Source organism: Ambystoma mexicanum, chromosome 13 (genome assembly GCF_040938575.1).
Source record: "Ambystoma mexicanum isolate Mex_15411 chromosome 13, UKY_AmexF1_1, whole genome shotgun sequence".
Lineage (NCBI taxonomy): Eukaryota > Metazoa > Chordata > Amphibia > Caudata > Ambystomatidae > Ambystoma > Ambystoma mexicanum.
This window is the reverse complement of record NC_090938.1, coordinates 534,445,531-534,463,610: the sequence shown is the minus strand read 5'-3', so window position 1 is coordinate 534,463,610 and position 18,080 is coordinate 534,445,531. Positions and strand designations below refer to the sequence as shown.

The 18,080-nt window shown below is 49.7% G+C and overlaps 1 protein-coding gene across 5 annotated transcripts in view; it reads right to left on the bottom strand.

Moving 5' to 3' along the window:
• The window catches only part of GJC1 (gap junction protein gamma 1), a 394,328-nt gene that overhangs the window by 277,893 nt on the left and 98,355 nt on the right, over window positions 1-18,080 (bottom strand). For 3 of the 5 annotated variants that reach the window (XM_069634266.1, XM_069634265.1, XM_069634262.1), the window contains exon 1: window positions 9,588-9,770. The exons of 1 other annotated variant lie outside the window; for it this stretch is intronic. The gene's annotated coding sequence lies outside the window, so the exon portion shown is untranslated. Of the gene's footprint in view, window positions 1-8,891; window positions 9,417-9,587; window positions 9,771-18,080 lie in introns of those variants that run through there. One more of the 5 variants, XM_069634267.1, reaches the window with a different exon arrangement.

The window sequence follows — 18,080 nt, the reverse complement described above, 5'->3', positions numbered from 1 at the left end:
AATTAGCCCTGATTTGAGAAAGACGGTGGATCCGTCGAAACACGTGTAATCACAGAGGGCACTCTTATTTGAAGAAAAGAACAATTAAATCCATTTACATTGAAAAATTGAGAAAACGGCTACTTGTCTTTTTTCTCAAAGGTATATGGGCGCATGGGTAATATGTTAAAGTAACCACCTGGAATTACTAATCCCAACTATCCTGGCGTTCTCAGAGGGATACATCATCATAGGCGGATACTTCAATATGGTCCCTGACCCACAACTAGATAAAACTGTTCCGCCAACCAGATTAGACTATATATAAGCATTATCGCCGGCAAAGCTATTCAGGGAAACAGACGGTGGATGCATGGAGGATGGCCAATAAGGGGGTCAGGGACTACCCCCACTACTCGCATGCGCATAGGGGGTTTTCAAGAATAGACCTATTGTTAGTCACAGACGCAATATACCCATGCTTGGACTCTGGCGATCTCGGATCATGCCCCAGTACCTGCTATCATAAGTATAAATGGTTCCCCCCGACCCCCAGTGAGATATTGGAAGCTATGCAACGCCATGTTGCTAAACAAGAGTATTGAAAGGGAAACTGATGATAACTATCCAACATTTTTTTGAAAAACACAACAGATGACACACCAATGGACGTAGTCTGGGATGCCATGAAGGCGGTAGTGAGGGGGACGCTCATTAGCGCAGGGGCCGAGCAGCGAAGGGTCTCGAAAATCCTAGTATCCAAACTAGAGGGAACTGTAGCCTCGCTAGAAAAAGATCTACAATCCCACTGGACAAGGAAAGGGGAAAGGGCATTGAGAAAAGCCAAAATAACACTAGAGATGCATTGGGCTGACCGATTAGCAAAACCTCTGGCCTACACAAAACAGTTATTATAGTAGAAACAATAGGAATAACATAGCCTGCCTTAGAGGTGTGGACGGTAAGGCCTGATACAGGGAGGGGGACAAGATGGAGGTGCTGGTAAATCACCACAAAGCAATAATGACAGGCCCATCAACATCCCACGACAGATTGCCCAGCTACCTCTGAGCTAGTAAAGCCCAACAACACAAAACACTACTGAAAACACTAGACGACCCCATTACAGTGGAAGAAACTGTAGAGGCCATAAAATTATTGAAAAACACACCCCAGGTCCTGACGGAATCACAGTGAAATTCTATAAGTCCTACTCACATATATTAGCTCCGCGACCGACTACCCTATTCAACTCCTTTTTAACGACAGGAACCATCCTGAAATCAATGGCAGAGTCACTAACGATTCTCACTCACAAACTGGGGAAAGACCATGAACAACCAGCCTCATACCAGCCTCATACAGACCAGTAACGATGGAACAATATACTCTAAGGTATTAGCAACGAGGTTAAAAAAACCTCTCCCAGACACAATTGCCCGAGACCAAACAGGTTTTATCCCAGTGAGGGGGACACATGATAATATTAGGCGCTGCATAAAACTCCTAGAAACTCCTAGAAAGCACGGGCAGGACGGGGGAAGGAATGCAGATCATCTCATTGGATGCCCACAAGGCATTTGACTTAGTGGACTGGGGCTACATACGAAACGTCCTATCACATTGGGGGTTGCGATCGAATTTCATCAAATGGACAATGGCGAATTATCAAATCCCTACCACGCAGCTACAGGTGAATGGCAACTAATCAGACATAATACATATCTCCAGGGGAACGAGACAGGGCTGTACCCTATCCCTCTGATCTTTGCTCTGTCCATGGAGTCGTTTCCGAACAGGATCCGGCAAAACCCGGAGATAAAGGGGCCAACGGTGAGGAGTCAGGAATATAAAGGTTGTGCTATACGCAGACGATGTGCTTGAAACCGCGACCAAACCAGATTCCTCCCTGGGCCCCCTTTGAGAAGAGATCGAGGAACTCGGTAGGGTGTTGGAGTTCAGGGTGAAAGTCGGTAGTAATGGTAATTAATCTCACAAAAAAACAAAAGGCGGACCTTAGTCCAGCAGTACCGATCCCCTGGGCAGCCTCTGCGATCGGATAACTGGGGGTTCAGATATGGGCGGCACTCCCGGTACAAATCCCAGAAAATTTGCTAATTACCCTAAAGGGAAACATACAAAAATGTATCGGGGTGGGGGAGAAACCCAGAATAGCGAATAAAATCATGCTCCGCGGGAGGGCTCTGGGTGGTCTGCGAGCTCCAGATGTGTCTAGATACTCATTAGCAGCGCAACTATTTCATGCATTTACGTGGGTACGGTCAACAGACCAACCGCTATGGAGAGAAATAGAGGAGGCTTGGTGCCCGGGTACCCCTGGCGGATCTTCCGCACATGCCGACCATAAAAGCCCAAGAGAGGTGAGGACCCCTTACAGCAACAATAAACACCGCACAAAAATGGACAGCAGTCGCTCGGAATTGGGTTTGTAAAAGCACGCTAGGTCCACTCACTGCTCTGGAATAACCCAGAATGCCCCCACACGGCTTTAGAGTATGGCAGGAGGGAGGGCTGCAAAAGCTATCAGATTTACTATAGGAGGGCTCCCTGATAACCTTTGAAAAATTTGAAGAAAAATTCAAGGTAGCAGAAACAGCAAGGTTCCATTACACCCAACTACGGCATTGGATCTCGCACAAGGCAGTTCGGGAAAGGTGGGCGAGAGGCCTGACGGCACTAGAAACCACCCTCTTATCAGCAACTCCAAAAGGGAAAATATCCGCACTCTATCGACTCCTAGATAGAACAGACCCCTCCAAAAAAGAAAAGTACATTCTGGATTGGGAGAGGGACCTCGGCCGAACAATAGACATAGAAGAATGGGGCAAAATCTCGGCCAAGCTACATAAAAGTACCCAATGCATCACGAACAGGGAAGGGGGATATAAACTCTGTTATAGATACGATACCACCCCAGATCAGCTAAACACAGCTAACTCGGACATCCCCACCCAAACAGCTGGAGAGGTTGTACAGACATGGGCACTCTGTTACACCTCCTATGGTCCTGCCCAAGAGTGGAGGGGTATTGGGGAGAGGTGATGGGCCACATTAAAGCAATCACAGGATTAACAATCCCGTGGGATCCTGGCATAATCCTCCTGGGAGAGACCGAGGGAGGAGCACTCCCACTCTCAGGGCAGATGGCGCACCTGTGCACACCTGCTAGCCGTGAAAATTAAAATGGCCCGATTATGGAAAAATGCAGATGGCCCCTCGATCTCGCTATGGTGGTCGAAATGCTGGCAAATCGTAGTGGCAGAGAAGATAACGGCGATTCTCTCTGGGAATTTGAACACTTTCCTGAACACGTGGGCACCATTTATGGACTACTCCGAAAAATATCCAAGGCTCACCTGAAGGCCCCCACTGACACGCTGGCTACAGGATTGATGGAGCCGTAACTCTAACGGAGAGAGTAACGGGCAATTGAAAATTGTATTCCCTGAGGAGGACTTGTGGGGTGCGGCCCCCTCCCTAACGTTGCCTGAAGAAAGAAATGTGTTGTTGGCCCCGTTTAACAATTGGTGATACAGATTAATGTTATGTTGATGTCAGTGTACTTTATTGTCGAAATGTTTAATAAAATTTATTGTTGAAAAAAAAACCCACCATGAAATGTTTTATTAATAAGGCATGGCATTTTACAAAGGCGTTAAGGGCAAAGCCAATGTGATGAGTGGTCTTACATATGGCGGAAAGGGGAGCATCTGTGCAACAAGCATGACAGTAAGAAATCATGTCTTGTCAGCAAATAAATATTTTCTTACTGTTGCATTTCAAAATGGTATTACATGTGTGGGTGGCATTTGTGCAGCCAGGAAAAGCATATGATTTTGCTCAAGCATGCCATTTTATACTAGCATTAAGGGCAAAGCCAGCATTAGTGTTCTTCATACAGACCTACATTGATGCAACCGGTCCAAACATGTTTTCTTATTGTGGCATGGCACTTTTAACAGATGCTAAGAGCAAAGTCAACATGAGGAGTGTTTTGGCACATGGAAGGGTTACATCACTTGTGCAGCAAGCAAAGACATGATGTCTTACTGTGGTTTAGCTTTTTTTACTGGCATTGCGGGCAATGCTAACAGGAGTATGTTCTTACATGGGGATACTGTAATATATTAATATAGCCAGTTTGAACACGTTTTCTTGTACTATCATTGCGGACATTATGAGCAAAGCAAACGTGACATATGTGGTAATACTGGCATATATTGGTGAAGCCAGCATGGACATGTTTGGGGAAAAAAAGATTTGTTTAACTTGGGATATTGGCATTTAGTGGGCAAAAGCATCATGAAAATGCCTCTGTGTATGTTGGTGACATGGCATCTAATGGATTTGTCCATATCTTACCCTATGAAACTGATTGTGTACTGCGTGGCTATTGTGTGGCTATTTCTCCAACTTTTCACAGAAAGTGTGTGCTGTAAGATGGCACCAGTTTAATGCATTATTTTTTAAACAATATTTTTCGATGGAGAACCCACCCCAAACTCCCCTTGGTTGGTTCATGCTCCATTGCTACACTCAGCTGCTCCTGTATATTTATGGCAAATGGTTACGCAGCCATCACCTACATTTTAAAAAATTCACCAGTTGCCAATGGGCATAGTTTGACATTGGTGCATGCCAGCACGAAACAATTTTCATCAGCTCGAGGAGAGGAAGGCCCCCTTTAACTAGGAAAGGCTGCAGCGAGGATGGGTGCAACGAGAGACACTGCCATGTAAGAGGAGATTTCAAATTGTTTTAAAACTTATTTTGGTGACAGCTGTGGAAGAACTCTGTTTTTACCCCATTGAAGTGGTCAGATTTTGCACCTCGTTCTGCGCAAGACTAGATACAACTATTAGAACAGGAGGCCAAATGCGACCTGTTTGGGAGCCATAGGGATCATGAGGTCAACCATTAGGGTAAGAAACATAGGACCCTCAAAGAAATCTTGAAATTAAACTTCATCAGCCTTGGTGGATGTGTATGTTGGTATTATGGGATGGGTATGGTATGGAGGGTACTCAGTTCCAGAGGAACGAGCGACAGAGCAGGTAGCCCAGTTTCTGGGTCAGGAACTGTGAGGTTGGCATCATGGAAGGAGGCACAGACAACAGACCCAAAGCTGAACAGTAGTACTTTATTAAAGAAAAGGTCAGGATTGAGTAAGGCCTTACTTGCCTTAAACAAAGGTGTGATTTCCCTACCCAAAGAAAGTCTGTGTCAATATGTTCAACTTAGAGTCCGTCTGTGTCCAAATCTAATGCTGGTCCTCACAATAAATACAAACAATGTGTAGGGACGTCAACCGAAACAGTGTTCCAAACAAAGTTTTGAGGCGTTTTCTAGCTCTGGCTTACTCTTTAGCTTCCTTTTCCAAATGTCAGTAAGTTCACCATAGGATTCAATGAGTCTTCCTTTGTATGGGAAAAAATACAGTTTTTATATCTTTGTGAGGATTGGGGTGCTCTTCCCCAAGTTCACAGTTCCAGGGTAACACAGTTCCAAGGCACCAGTACTTGGGGTTCCCTTCCCCAAGCTTAAAGTAAAAACCAAAAAGTAATGTCTTATAGCTTTGCCTTTCAACTGGACTTTCACAATTCTTTATAACTCAGGGTTCCTGTCCCCAAGTCCGATTTTCATCATCAGTAGTTTTCCTATTTTCATCAAAGTAAATTTCCTTGTTGGCATGGATATGTTCTCTGGTCTAAGCGCAGTTTTAGACCACACAGTCCACCCACTACAGGTCACACAACCAAGAACTTAGCATTGACATTTCCATCATCCTTCGTTTCACAAATATTAGTTCTCTGGTCTTGGCGCAGTTTTAGACCACACGGTCCCCCCTACTACAGGTCATGCAACCAGGAACTTCCAGGTTTCTTTCAGAGTTCAATAATTTCATCAACAGGCAGTTTCTTCAACCACAGCTTCAAAACCTTATCACATATGTTGTTGATCAATCTTGATTCAGCTTTATTCAAAGTCTCTTTCATTCAGGTAAGTAGTTCAGTTTGACAAAGATACTGCTTTCAGTTATAACTGTGACTTTCACTTAATAAAGTATACCTTTGCTGGTTTCTTTCAATTCAGTATTCAAATAAATGCCTCCTTGCTCGAGTCATTCGATGCCGTATTCAATAGCAGGGCCTGGCTTGGAATCAGAGTGCACCTTTTATTGTGTGCCAGCACCTAAGACTGTGCTACGGAGTTAAAGCTTAGATTAATAGTACTGTGAGCCACCATTTTAAGGCTTTAGGGAACTTGGGGCAAACTCCAGAGTTCGTTTACATGGGCTCCTTGGGCTGAACCAGGGAATTAGGCAACTAACACAGGTCATGTTATGGTGGTCACCTTTGGTGTTGCACCTGCAGGAGCAATCTACACCATGGACTGTAACAGTCCTTCACTGGTCAGGTAACTGTATCCAGAAATAACTGCTACTAGCTAACTAAGTTTTCATATAGGACAACACTCACCCAAAAGGTATCAGGGCGCTCACAGAAACAGAAACAAACAGAAAAACATAGTCTCAGGAGTGGGAAGCGAAGAAGTCAGGTTATCATATACTAATAAGTAAGCTTAGGCATCAAAGAGAAACGTCTTAAGATAGGACTAGGGACTTGTGACTAGGCACTTGTGGAACGAGGTCCACTCACCATCTGCTTCAAAGTGGTGAAATCAGAAACACCCAAGGAGCAATTTGCCCCATGAGATTTGCATACTACTACAATCATGGATTTTTCAAAGTCAGTGCTGAAAAATAACTACCCGTCAAAGCTAACGTGCATGGTGATAAAACAGTTAGTTTTGGCAGTTACACTAAATTATGCTAATGCGCCCATTTCTCCAAACCAACTATGTTTTTCTGAATGGAGTAGAAGAACCAAGGACTCCATTGTTACCTACGTTGATGCGACCTGAACAAATACATTGTGTAAAACAAACAAAGAGGGCGCAGAGTTCTATCAATAGGTACCTCAAAACAGGTTCCTCACAACCCTAGAAAACAATGGTGATAAAACATGCCCTTTCCCCCAGGATCCAGACACAATGGTGAATATTAGCCTAAATCTCAGTAGAAACAATTTTCCTTAAAATCGGATACTTTCAGTATAACTTAGAGCCCTAAAACAAAGTGGGTAAAGCTACTAACAGGGGGAATAAAGTAATCAAAAAAGATACTGAGAGGAAAAAAACAAGCAAGTCTACACTAACTGTCCAAATTCATGTCTGAACCCATCAGAGAGAAATGGCCATACCCTGGGATAGTCATGTAAATTAGGGACAGGATTCAGGCAGGCTACACAAACACACATAGCCTTAACCATAATATATTTACAGTGTTAAAATCCCCCGCAGAACAGAGCAACCAAACAATTTAAAACATAAATACATTCTTTTAAAAAATAACAATGCAAATGGGTAAGCCAGAGACAGGCTTCAAAACTGCTGGGAGCTATTTAGCTCTTGCCTCTAGTCTAGGAGAGCCTGGTTTGCTTGAAAGCAGAAGCTAACAGGAGCTACTTTTGCACCCCCAGGCCAACAGATGTGACATTAAATTTGAGTATTTGACAATGTTAATAAAGGAGAATTAGGACGCACTGAGTATGCATTTAAACATAATGTATCATACATTATAAGCAGAAAGCTAATGTTTGCATCGCACGTGGAAGTTAGATTTGTGGTGCGCTATGTCCTCACTCCCGATTCCCCAGCGGTTGCTCCAGCCTAGTGGGTGATGACAGACACCCAAGAGCTGGTTTTATGTCCTGCTGATCGAATCTTAATTTCCAACACTCCGCGAAGGGAAAAAATATTTTCAGCAGGCCTCAAACATTGACAATGTGCATTGATGGGCAGAACACTGAAGACTTCAAGAGCTGCAATTGGGAAGACGAATCCTTTCGAGGTTGGGTACATGAAAAACAGCATGGAGCACCTACAACTCTTGCAAGTCTACACCATGACATACAGCACTATATAAAAGGAATGTCAAACTAATACAATGAACCTCAGGAGATCCGCATGACCATACGTATGTTTAAGTGAGCAATTGAAGGCTTTTACCGCTGTACATAAGCTGCTCACCACGCTCACTTTCCCATAGCTCTCAACTCACACGCTTTTGGCGGGTGTCACCCGCCTTGTAAAGGGCTGCGTCACCCGCCAAGCCTCCTGCACGCCCATTCATTTCAATGGGCGTCTCACCCGCCAAAAACAAAATCGGGTGATTTCACCCGCCTTTAACAGAAATGGTTGAGAGCGGGGCCACCTTACATTACAATTGCTGCACTAATAAGCAAAATATATTACATTTATATTAAAAAGTAACAGCTACATAGTGCCCGCACCAAAAAACCGATTGGCTTGAATAATAGCATGGCTTGTACCATGTACACGATTAGCTTGCCTGGTGTTATTTTAAAGTGAAATGGGTGAAGTGTAGTACTAAAAAGTAGGTCTTCCCTTTTACAAGTATGAAAGAAATATATGCAGCGTTACACTGTTCACTACCGTAAAAGACTAACCATGTTCATGTTCACAGTGCTGTCTCTATCATGGCAATTTATTTTGATATTTAATGTCTGTGACAACTCTTAAAATCTCGTGATCTGAACAATTACATGTGGTTACTGTATTGCAGTGTTGTCAGGACTGCCAGACATCAAGGCAATAGCAGAATAATACAATTCAACAGTATGGTTAAGTGATGGCTCCTACTACCAGAAGGATAACGGAAATAGCTACAAATGCGTTAATTTCCTGTATTTTGTTAACGCAGAAACAGAATGCAGCGTGACAAAGCAAACGGTTAGATATTTATATGAAAGTTTAGCAAAATGAATAAAGGCACAAAAGGGCCATAGAGAAACAATTGAATAACTTACGTGCAATGAGAGAAGAAACTCGGACAAACTTGGAAACAGGAGATGGTTTTACCTCGGGTTTTCCAACACGTATTCCTCTATGATACCGCTTTTCTAACAAAAACACCCGCTCAGCTTCAACCCAACCAATGTTTGTAATATCTCCCAATCCAGTGCGAGGACGTCAATTGGTTGAAGCAAACATGACTTTGCTACATGTTTAGAAGTCCGGGCGAGGGTAAATCGCCCTAAGCCGCGCCGCCTTTGGCATCGGGTAACTGTGCGGCTTCCGTCCCTAATGGGGAGCTGTCACATTCTTCAATACTTGCACATACATTGCATTAAGGGGCGTTATTTCCCCATTCGTCGTCACCACTCGTTTGCGTTTTGTGTTCTTCAAAGGCATACAGACGGATAACTCTACATTTAAAAAATGCCGTCAGAAACCTCGGGGATTCTCATTCTGGAACACGTATTCCACTATTGTGGATTCAGCCGTTTAAAAGCTATATCATAGACCAGAGTTAACGTCTGGCCAGTTTGGGAGCAACATTCCAGGAATTAGATAAGAATCTACACAGACCAAAAACACTGGGTGGAATGTGGAGTTTACGGTCCTGCTCCCGGACCAATTTAAAGACCTGTGCTATACCTCACGTAAACCGCAGGACGCATTGCAATGAAATTTCGATAAAGTGGTTTGAAAAACGTTCTCACCTTCCGTCCGACTCGTACAGATGCCGCCGGACCTCTCTAGCCACTTCATGTTTGACAACTCTTGAGAGTGGGTCGCAGAAAGGGGATGTCCGCGATCCCATGGTTCCGGGATCTTGACACAATAACCAAACCCTGAACCGCGCCAGATGCGTCTGGATCTTTGTCACTGAAAACCGCTGTCATCCCACCCACTACATCCCCCACCCCACCAGACGTCTGCTATGACAACCAGTCCGGGGGTAAGCGTGCTCTCGTTTTTCTCTCCACCCACATTTCCACTGCTTAACCCTGTATCCAGCTGCAAAATCCTACACTAGTGCCAGAGAAGTGAACTAAAGCCGTACTGCTCGAGCCCTATTTGTTGCAAAGATGGCGAGAATGGGCACGTAATGACGAACGCTGCCCAACCGTGGTTTCATAAGCAAGAAATGTTCGAGATTAAAAATAATACTTTCATGTTCATAAATACATACACAGAGAAGCACCGTCTCTAGAAAGAGTTGTGGCAGCTGGTGAATTTTTAAAGTAGAGGGGCATACAACTTAGCGCCAACACCCCGCATCAGGGGCCGTCCCCACATACGCCCTATCATGTCCACGTTCCATGCTCCCCCTTCTTCCCCCCCTCCAACCCCCGATACCCAAATAAGATGCAGGACCAGTATGCGGAGTGGAAGTGAAATTGCCACAGCAAACTTTATTAAACATTAAACATACATAAAGTCAGGCGTTATCTTGCAGGTGTTCCGCTTCTCTGCCACGCCTCAGGATTCTGCGCTGAGCGGGGTATCCTTACCCCCACCCCACCCGCACCGCTCCTTAAAGTCCTTGTGGACCAGTCGAGGGCCTGTCCCTCCCTAGCTATCCCTTTCTACCCCTGGCCAATTTTGCTTTATACTTAACATTTTTACTTTACTTTTTCACTGTACCATGTCCAATTTACTTTTTCCACATGTCTTTTCCACTTCACTTTTTGAATTTCCTCTCCCACCAACATTACAATTTACTTTCCCCCTTTTCCTTTCCAATTGTTAATCTTCGATTTCCCCCTACAGTTCTCCTGTCCCCATTGCATTCTTCCCTCAACCTATCATGACTCTTCCACCCCTTTCCTCAAACCCAGTGCTGTCCAAACCTCTCCTGCCTTCTATGCTGCCCCCCCGACCCTCAAGCCTTGCATTGCCCAGCTCTTTCCCATTTCGCCAGGGGCCCACCCCCAGTTTGCTACCTTCCCCCGGCTCCCTTTTAGCCATTACCTTCCCCCATCTTCATCCCCTTCCCAGCTCCTAACGGTCCTCCGCTATTCTTCCCAACTCTGCTACTCTTTTGCCCACTTCTCACAGCATTCCAATGTCCCCATCCTTTGCATCCCCAATTATATCCATACGCTGATCCATCCCGTTCCCCAATTCCTTCCTATCCCGCCCCTTTCCGCACCTCTTTCCCAGGTTCCCTTCCCCATTCTCTCCCTACCCCAATCTTAGATTCCTCATTACTTCCCAAAGGCTGGCTTTCCCTTAACTCCCTTCATTCATCTCCCTCCCCTTGTTTACTCTCCTTCTGATTAGATACACTCCCAAACCCCCCCACCCACGTTATAAGGTTGAAAAGTCTCCCAAGTCCCCTTGCCCTCCCCTTTACACAGGCTCTCCCCTGAGTTCAATACTCCTGGGTGCCGTTCTTTCTAAGCTGATGGCTGTGCAGTCCCCTTGCAGTATCCAACAATGCTTTATGTAGCAATCCACCATGTTACATCTGCTGGGCAAGTCTGAAAGAAAAACATGACAATGCATTACTTACCGTAAAAGCATTTCTGATGGTTGTATCTGCTTAGATTCACATGCTGTGCATAGGTCCGACATCCAGTGGTCACTGCGGAGTATTGCATTTTGTTTTCATATTCGAAAAGGGACGTCGACAAGACGTGTCTGAAACACTATCCCTATAGTGACGTGCGTTGTACCCACAATCCCTCACGCGTCGAGGTCCCTCTGTTTGTATTCTTCTGCCCTGAGGGAGCCTTCTAGACGTGAGTGAGTACAGAAAAGAGAGATATAAAAGGAAGTCTATGTTCCTTCCATCCGAGCGGGGAGGAAGGGTGGGCGCATGTGAATCTAAGCAGATACAACCATCAGAAATGCTTTTACGGTAAGTAATGCATTGTCTTCTGATGTTTGTTAATCTGCTTAGAATCACATGCTGTGCATAGACTAGCGAGCAGTACCCGGAGTTGGCGGTGGGTTAAGAGAAGGAACAGTAGAGAAAAGATGTCTTAACACTGCCTGTCCCACCTGGGAGTCAGATCTAGAGTGTGTATCTAGACAGTAGTGTTTTGTAAAGGTGTGCACAGAACTCCAGGTAGCCGCTTTGCAGATGGACTCAAGGGGAACATTTGCAATGAATGCTATGGACGCCCCGTGCCTCGAGTAGAATGTGCTCTTGGCCTAAAGGGCAGTTCTCTCTTAGCAAGAGTATAGCAGAGAGTGATGCATTGAACAATCCATCTAGAAATAGTAGACTTTGAAACTGCATCCCCTTCTCTTCCTGCTGCCACCGAGACGAAGAACTGATTAGTTTTCCTCAGTGGTCTGGTTCTTTCCATGTAGAACATGACCGCTCTGCGGACATCTAGTGTGTGCAGAGTCCTTTCTCCCAAGTTGGAAGGATTTTGAAAGAACGCTGGTAGTTCTATAGACTGGTTTACATGGAATTTTGAGATGAATTTCGGAGCAAACCTTGGGTGAGTGCGTAGAAGGAACAAGTTACTTACCTGTAACTGTTGTTCTCCAGCATGGGTCTGGCATGGATTCACATGCTCATGAATATTCCCCGTCGTCAGGCTGGGAATCCTCGGTAAAGAAAAAACCAGTATCAGTTTCGTTTCTGATCTGTCTTTCGTAGTAATAACCAATCACTGGTCTCTGCGTCATACTGACCACAGCCAATGACTGCCCTCTACCTAAGCACCGCCTCTGGCAGCCATCTTCAGATTTGGAAGCACGTGAAGTGGCAGTATGACCAAGTGAAGAGCCGCAGAGGGGTAGGCGGGAGGGTTCGCATGTGAATCCATGCCAGACCCATGCTGGAGAACAACAGTTACAGGTAAGTAACTTGTTCCTTCTCCAGCATGGGGTCTGGCATGGATTCACATGCTCATGAATAAAGAATACATAGCAGTACACACATGCACAACCACGGGAGGTGGCAAAGGCTCAACATTAAGCATCACATCAACTCAACATTAAGCATCTTACCTCCTCACCAGGCTCACCTCAGGCGAACAGGTTGCGCAGCACTGCTTGGCCGACCCTGGACTCCTCCCTGGAATCCCGGTCGACGCAGTAGAATTTCGTGAAGGTGTGCGTCGACCTCCACGTAGCAGCCCTGCATATGTCCAGCAGGGGCACACCAGATAGGAACGCCGTGGTAGCTGCGATCGCTCTGGTGTTATGGGCTCTCGGACGGCCAGGCAGCGGTCGGTTTGCCAACCGGTGACAGCACATGATACAGCCGGAGAGCCATCTGGAGATGGAAGCCTTCGAGAGAGCCTTCCCCTGATTGACAGGTGCAAAGTTCACAAAGAGTTGTGACGTCTTCCGAAAACCCTTCGTGCGGTCCACGTAGAACTTCAGCGCTCTAGCTACATCCAGCGAGTGCAAAGTCCTCTCAGCCGGCGACGAAGGCGACGGGAAGAACACAGGTAACACCAAGGGTTCGTTGAGATGGAAGTCCGACGGTACCTTGGGCATGAAGGAGGGGTGCGTCCTGAGCACTACCCTCGTGTCGTGGAAAGTCAAGTACGGGGCCTTGCAGGAAAGGGCCTGGATCTCTCCCACTCGTCGTGCGGAGGTGATGGCCACAAGAAAAGCTGTTTTCCACGATAGAAACTTCAACGGGGCCGAGTGCAGAGGCTCGAACGGAGGTCCCATGAGCTTGGTCAGCACCACGTTGAGCTCCCACGCCGGGGCCGGAGCCTTCACCGGCGGGAACGATCTGAACAGTCCCTTCATGAACTCTTTCACCAGACGATGAGACCACAAGGACGTCCGGCCCGTGGTTCTGGTGTATCGGGAGATCGCAGCAAGATGAATCTTGATGGACGCATGTGCCAGACCAGCTTTGGCCAGCGTCAGCAGGTACGGCAGTACTTGGGGAGCCGTAATCCGTAGAGGGTTAATCTTCTGTGCGTGGCACCAGACAGAGAACCTCTTCCATTTGTGTCCGTAGCATTTAAGAGTCGAGGACGCCCTGGCCTTTGCAAGAACCTCTCTGCAATCGGCCGGTATGTCGTATCCTCCAAACTCTAGTGCTGCAGGAGCCAGGCCTGCAAGTTCAGCGACTTCGGGTCGTGGTGGAGGATGGCGCCTCCTTCCCTGGAGAGTAGATCCGCGTCCGCCGGCAGCTTGATCGGCGGGGACGCTGACAAGTCCAGAAGGTCCGGGAACCATATCTGCCTCGGCCACGCAGGTGCGACGAGGATCATCCTGCACCGTGACCTCTTGAGCTGGTTGACGAGCCGGATTAGCAGAGGCAAGGGAGGGAACGCGTAGAGGAACAGGCCCTCCCAGGGGAACGAGAAAGCATCGCCCATGCTCCTCGTCTGGGGAAACCTGCTGGCGAACCTCCGGCACTTGGTGTTCGTCGCCGTCGCGAACAGGTCGATCTGGGGTGTGCCCCACCGTCGGAAGAGGCGGTCCACCAGATCCTGCCGTAGTTCCCACTCGTGGCACGAGCGCAGCTCCCTGCTGAGTGAGTCGGCGATGGTGTTTTTTATCCCTGCCAGATGAAACGGCACCAGAAAAATCCCTTGGGCGACGGCCCAATGCCACAGGTCCTGCGCCTCCTTGGACAGCGCTGGGGACCTGGTTCCGCCCTGTTTCCTGATGTAAAACATGGTGGTGGTGTTGTCGGTGAAGATCCTCACCACCTTGCCCTTGAGGGACGGAAGGAAGGACCTGAGGGCCCAAAACACTGCACGGAGCTCCAGGACGTTGATATGTAGGGACTTCTCCGTCGGGAGCCAGAGTCCCCTTGCGTGCAGATTTTCGGTGTGCGCTCCCCACCCTTCCAGGGAGGCATCCGTGGTCACAGTCTCCTGGTGGGCTGGGGTCTGGAAGTCCATGCCCACCGTCAGATGCGCGCGGGTGCCCCACCACCGTATCGCTCGTCGGAAACTCTCGTCGAGCTTGATCCTTTCCTCGAAGCTGCCCGTCGTCTGGATCCAGCGCGCATCCAGGAATTCTTACAACGGGCGCATCCGGAGCCTGCACATGGGAATGAGGTAGATGCAGGAAGACATCATCCCGAGGAGGGACTTGATGGACCTCACTTTGGCCGCGTCGGCCACCAACATCCGTTGCACCTTGCCCAAGATGGTCCTGGTCCTCTCCTCCGACGGGGAGGCCAGAAGGGACACTGTCGAGCCTCGCTCCCAGAAACAGTGCGACTTGCGCGGGCACCAGGTGGGATTTGGCGTAGTTCACGGAGAATCCCAGGTCCGTGAGGAGTTGGACGGTCCTTGCCGTGTGGACCACGGCGAGCTCCCTCGTCTTGGCGCGGATGAGCCAGTCGTCCAGGTAGGGGTAGACGTGGATCCCCTCGCGGCGCAGCTGCGCCGCCACCGGTGCAAGGCACTTGGTGAATACCCTGGGTGCCGACCGTAGTCCGAAGGGAAGGGCTTTGAACTGGTAATGACGCCCTTGGACCACGAATCTGAGGAATTTGCGGTGCCCCTTTAGGATGGGAATGTGGAAGTAGGCATCCTCCAAATCCAACGACGATAGGAAGTCTCCTTCCTCCAGCTGACCCAGGACGTGCTGGAGGGTGACCATCCGGAACTTCTGCGCCTTGATGAACTTGTTCAGACGTCGCAGGTCCAGGATGGGGCGCCATCCTCCCGTCTTCTTCTTCACGAGGAAGTATCTCGAGTAGACTCCGGAGCCCCGAAGCCTCTTTGGGACGAGTTCGATGGCGCCCTTTCTGAGCATCGCCTTTACCTCCAGGAGAAGTTGAGGGACGTGAAGTTCTTTCCTGGCCACGGGGGGGACGCGCGGGCACCTTCTTTGAAACTCGAGCGCGTGGCCCCGGGCCAGGGCGTCCAGCACCCAACGGTCGGTGGAGATGGACTCCCACACGCTGACGAAGCCCGCCAGCCGGCCTCCCACCGGGGTGCTTCGGTGGGGGCCCGACCCCACGGCCGGTTCAATCCTGCTTGGACGCGGCCTTGCCGCCTTGACCTTCTTGGCGACGACGGCGGGGTCCGCTAGACTTGCCTCGTCCTCTGTAGGCCTCTTGCGACGACGAGCGGGCCGCTTGACGGTAGGAAGCGAAACCGCCGCCGGAACCTTTGGAGGCGCCCTTGCCTCCGCCGCTCCGAAAGGGCGTCCGTCGTTGCAGGACTCCAAGGGCCCGGGCCGTCTCAGTATCCGCCTTGATGGCCTGAAGGGAATCGTCCACTGTCTTCCCAAACAGGTTGTTCCCGTCGAAGGGCATGTCCAGGACTCTGGTCTGGACGTCCTGCCGGAAGTCCGTAGCTTTGAGCCATCCACGACGTCGAAGGCAAACACCGTTGCCCAGCTGGCGGAATCCAGTGTCGGCGATGTCCGTCGCCACGGTGATGGCGTGGTCCGAGGCCACCTCACCTTCCTGCAGGATCTCAAGGGCCTCCGCCCTCTTGTCGTCCGGCAGAAAATCCAGCAGGGGAGCCATCTTGTACCAGAGCTCCCTGTCGTAGCGGGCCACGATAGCCAAGGCGTTGGCCGCTTTAATCGTCGTCGCTGCCGACGAGATGACTCTACGCCCCATAGTATCCAATTTCTTTCCCTCGCCGTCCGGCGGGGAAGTCGATGTGGAGGCCGCACCCCCCCCCCGCTTTCTTCCTGGCTGCCGCGGAGACGACGGAGTCCGGGGTAGGCTGCGCCCGGAGGCATAGGGGGGCCGTGTCCGGGACCCGGTACTTTTTCTCGTACCGGTCTCTTCTAGCTGGCGTCGTGGAAGGGTTCTTGAGGAGGGAAAGGCCCTCATCCCAAATGTCGTCCAACAGAGGCACTGCGAGGACCGTCTTCCTCTTGGCCTCGCGCCGCTGATAAAGGAAGCCTTCCTTTTTCTTCTCCTCAGGGCAGAGTTGGAAAAGCTCGGAAGCCCTGGAGATCATGGAGTGGAAAGATCCGATCTCGTCGGGCGGAGAGGCCCTGGTGGGAGGCGACGACGGAAAATCCTCGTCGTATGCCTCGTCGTCCGTACCCGTCGCTGCCGTGTCAGTCCCCGTATCATCCCCTCGGGTGGACGGGGAGGAGGGCTGGAAGGGGCGCGACGGTTGAAAAGGAGGTGGTGGATGGATCCTTCTTTTCTTGGTAGGGGGAACACCAGAAGGTCCCGGTTCTGGATCCCCCGACGGGAGAGGTTCCTCCGTCGGTAACGGTAGCCTCGTCCTTATCTCGGAGCATAAGGACTGTATGGCCAACAAAATGGCCGCCGAGTTGTCTTGCGGCGCTGGCAGAGGGGAATCCGACGGGCGAGCAGGGGCCCCGTCGGTATCCTCGACGATGTCGTCGTCGTCACCTGCGTCGGGGTCCATTCCGACGGGCTGGCCTTCTTCCACGCCTAGGCCGTGGCTTAAGACCTCGATCAGCTCCTCTTCTGAGGTTGAGGCCGACTCTACGACGACGCCCTGCCCCCCCTTCTTCTTCCCCACGGAGGGTTTCACGGGGGTCCTATCGATGGGCACAAAGGAAGACTCCCTCCGAGGAGGCAGGGAGATTCTGGGCCCTGAGGTCGCCACCACTGGTGCAGCCACCACAGGCTGAGCCAGGGCCGCCGCGACCGTTTCGATAGAGGGCTTGGTCGGATGGATCAAGGCCTTCACCACCTTAGGTGCGCTCACCGCCTTATCCTTGAGGGAGGGGGCACTGCCACGCTCCTCCTCTGCCTTAGAGCTCGACCGGGGCCTCTCCAGGAGCTTCGCCGGGTGCTCGGCCTTCCTCTTACCCGACCCAGAGCGTTGGCTCGTGGTTGATGGTGCCGGGGAGGGTGCGCCCTGCCTGGCGCCCGTAGAGCCCGACCGTTCGGCGCTCCCGGTGCCAGCGGACTCGCGGTGCTTGGCCTTATGTTGGGCCCCCGTCGCCGGGGCGCCCTCAAAGGTCTTAGAAGACCGCTCGGATTTCTTCTTCTTCTCGCCAGACGGGCTCTTACCCTCCAGCCAGTTGGCGAGACGTTGATGGCGGTCCTTCATGGTCCGTTAGACATGTTGCCGCAAAACGCACAGTCCTTCTCCACGTGCGTCTTGTCCTCATGAAGGCAGTAAAGGCAGAAAGAGTGTTCGTCCTCCTTGAAGACGTTCTGCAGCTGGCATCCAGGGCAGACCCTGAACAGCTTTCCGGGCGTCGAGCTTCCCTTCTCCTGGGCCATCTCCGAGACAGGGCCTGAGAAGCTTCTGGAGTCCTCCGAAGTGTAGCTCGACGAAATCTTCACCCTTGAGGGGCACAGATGAATCCGA